At 40.4% G+C, this 3,450-nt stretch overlaps 1 protein-coding gene across 2 annotated transcripts in view; it reads right to left on the bottom strand.

Moving 5' to 3' along the window:
- Positions 1-1,901: 1,901 nt before the first annotated feature.
- The window catches only part of LOC131336562 (eukaryotic initiation factor 4A-7), a 13,501-nt gene continuing 11,952 nt past the window's right edge, over positions 1,902-3,450 (bottom strand). The window contains exons 8-9 of one of the 2 annotated variants that reach the window (XR_009202871.1): positions 2,791-2,867; positions 1,902-2,160 (exon numbers count right to left, since the gene is read on the bottom strand). The gene's annotated coding sequence lies outside the window, so the exon portion shown is untranslated. The remainder of the gene's footprint in view (positions 2,161-2,790; positions 2,868-3,450) is intronic. The other variant, XR_009202872.1, reaches the window with a different exon arrangement.

Here is a 3,450-nt window from a genome sequence, read left to right as displayed (position 1 = left end):
AGACTTGGTGTCGCAGAGTTCACAGTTTCCACTGGTGGCAAAGATCCAAACTAATAAGTGGATCCGGGAAGGGAAACTGTCCAAGAAAGAAAACTCGACGGTGAACCCGGACGGGGCTGTCTCATGGTCACCGCGGGGCCCAGCCGCCCCCAAAGACTATGCCGTTTCATCACAAAAACCACACCCCACTTTCAAGTTTCTACCTCTTAAGTCCCCGTTTGGTTGCATAAGAATTGGCCTTTTTTTCTTAAATTTTGAGTCGCTCATTATTCCTCTATTAGAATGTACTTTTATGGGTTCCTTGCAAAAAAAAAAAAATAATAATTAGCTAAATCGAATTTTCAGAATTCGCCCTACGAATTTTGAGAAGCCCTTACCAATATATGATTGAGCCAATATTTTTCAAGAATTCATAAAAATACATTTTAAGAATAATGAGCAATTTGGATCATTTTTGTGAGACCCGAGATGAGCCTAAAAAATTATTAATCTAAAAAGAAAAACAACTCTGTTTCGCCCTGTGAATTCTGGAAAAAGCCATAACCAATATGTGATTGAGCTAATTCTTTTGCAGAAATCCATAAGAAACATTTTAAGAATAATAAGGTATTTAAATCATTTTTGTGGGATCCAAGATGAGCCCAAAAAATCATTAAATTTGAAACGGGAGACCCATAATTTAGAAAGGGAAAATGACAACCTAGGATGTGTTTTAATAATTAATACCCGCTAAGAACACAAGTTAAGAACATTTATTAATGCTGAAAATGTCTTTAACGGGTATTAATTATTAAAATAAGTCCTTAGCCGTCATTTTTCCTAATTATCAAAATACGTCCTGGACCGTCATTCAAACAGAGATTTAAGAGGTTAAAAGTGGGGTGTGTTTTTTTTGTAATGAAACGGCATAGTTTGGAGGGGGCTGGGCCCTGCCGTGACCACGGGACAACAGCCAATCCGGATCCTGCCAAGGGACACAGTTTGATAAGAAACAGTAACTTGTTCGTTTAGGGGACTCAAATACCTTGATAACAGTCTTTAATAAATTTTCTCTATCTATCTATCTCTCCATTTATTATTCTCAAAAACTTCCATCAAAACCCTCAAACGAGCAAGGCCAGAAAATAGGCATAATTGAGACACATGGAAAGTTTTGAAGACATCGAAGCAGTAATCTTTTGAGTAAATTTGGATCTTCGATTTTTCTTTTCAAGATACTTTCCGGATAATGTTTGGGTACCTAACATTGCTATCCTTGTCCATGAACATCTCTGAATTTTCTTTAATCCCACAAGTGCAAGAATAAAGCTACATGGAACAAAAACTTTATGCGAAAAGCTGAGGATGAAACAGATGGTAAACGAGGGGAATCATTGGTCCACCAATTTTAATTAGATCACCTCTGATTCCACATTATCATATGGATCGATCCGTTTTAGAAGCAAGACTGGGTGCTGATTGAGGCACCGTCACATGTTGCTTTTCCATGAATCGGACAAGTTCATACCTATTCACGTGGTATATTGAATTCCTTGCTCGTCTACTGCTCGTTACTCGACCGCTATGACTGCTTTAAGTGCTTTGGCACCGAAAAGTGACTTCAAAAAATTCACAACCACTCCTCTGAGTCCCACTACTATCGTTCGGTACTTCCGCTACCGTTATGCAGGTCACTACCGTTGCATTACGCAGGCCGCTACTGCTATTTAAAGCCCTGCCCCTAAGTCACTCCCTCTAAACAACAAAAAGGTTGAATGGTGGCATAGCAGAAAGGATTCGAAAGCCAGAGATGCCAATAGAAAATTGCACCTGAAATTCTGAGCCTTTGCTTTGCAGATTCGGGTGCCACTAAATCTCGATAAGATCCGCTTAAAAGGATACATAAGATCACACCAGCTTCTGTGTGTGTGTGTGTAAGAGAGAGAGAGAGAGAGAGAGAGAGAGAGAGAGAGAGAGAGATGGCTATTATGTGTTGCTTTAAGGTGCAGCCCAGCGAGGAGATGACAGTGGACGAATTCAAAGCGTGGCTCCGCCAGTTTGATGAAGACCACGACGGTCGTATTAGCCGTGAAGAGCTTAAAGAGGCTCTCCAGAGCCTTCGGATCTGGTTCAGGTGGTGGAAGGCACGCCAAGTTATGAAGGAAGCCGACTCAGATCATACTGTCCATGTCGACAATGCCAAGGAAATCGCAAAGCTGGTTAGCTATGCTCAACAGCATCTCCATATGAAAATCTACAACAATTGGTAATGGGACGTACATGCGTTGGCGATTGGATTTTAACTTGTGTTTCTTTTTTAACGTAAGTGTGTATGTATGGTGTAGTTCTAAAGAGTCGATTTGATTATTGTGATTTTGGTTTCGTTAAAAGTGAATATAATCGGGCTGCACACAACTATGCTCAAAAAGCCCTTTCTAATGGATTGTCCAGCTTGTGGACATCCATTTTGCCCTCATGGGTTCCAATCTTTCTGATGTGTAGGCTTCTTGCCTCTCAGATAACAATTTTTCTCTTTTGACAAAAAAAAAAAAATGTGGTGTAGAATTAATTGCGGTTTGTATTCAGCTGCTTGTTTGATTCAACCAATAGTCTTGACCAGCTCTTGTTTGATGTTCTCAACCAACTTTAAAAAGTGAACGGTTCTGATCATCCAAGTGGATCCGAACCAGACCCACAAAAATATTGAACAGGACCCTTCAGTCCCTAAAGGAATCGGAGAGGGTTCTATTCCTTAACGCAGATCTATGTTGTACAACTTGATTTGCAATGCAAAAGAGATTATGGATGTACCCGATCATCGGCTTTTGGTTTGATTCACGCCTATGAAGCATCATGTAACCAAAAGAAATTTCCACCTATTAACGTACCTGAGAAAAAGTTTCTCCGTGTTACCCGGATTCCAAATTAATTCTTTCAAGCAAAAAAACTTCAAGTAAAACAAACTATTATTCTTCAAATTACGTATGCATAACACCTTTCTCCCGCATAATAACTTTTTTTTTTTACATCTCCTGCGGAAGCTATGCTCTCTAGACAAGTTAGATAGCTTCCAGACAAGTTAGTTTACAACACTCGTCTCTTTAGAAAAGCTTTGGGGATCACTAAGTTCACCATCTTAAAATGGAGTACCATTTGGTACAACCAATAAGCGTTCACTGGTAACATGGAACTTTCACCATCCTGACCCAACCGAACCAAAGTAGCTCACATCAATTTGATATGGCTGAGAATTCGACAGTCAGTTTCAGATCTTTCATTGTAAATTCAGAGGGTTCGGTTTGGTGGGAATTTTGCTCTACACCCTGACTGGACTGAGTCGAGTACAACCCTAATTTTGATAGCCAGGAAGGCAGAGGACGCTAAACCAAGAGTGATTATCATTAGGGCTGTCCAACCACCCGACCCGACCGACCACCCGACCGAACCCGACCCGAAAAGTAAACCAACGGA

Source organism: Rhododendron vialii, chromosome 8a (assembly GCF_030253575.1).
Source record: "Rhododendron vialii isolate Sample 1 chromosome 8a, ASM3025357v1".
Classification (NCBI taxonomy): domain Eukaryota; kingdom Viridiplantae; phylum Streptophyta; class Magnoliopsida; order Ericales; family Ericaceae; genus Rhododendron; species Rhododendron vialii.
This window is presented reverse-complemented; position numbering and strand designations above follow the sequence as displayed.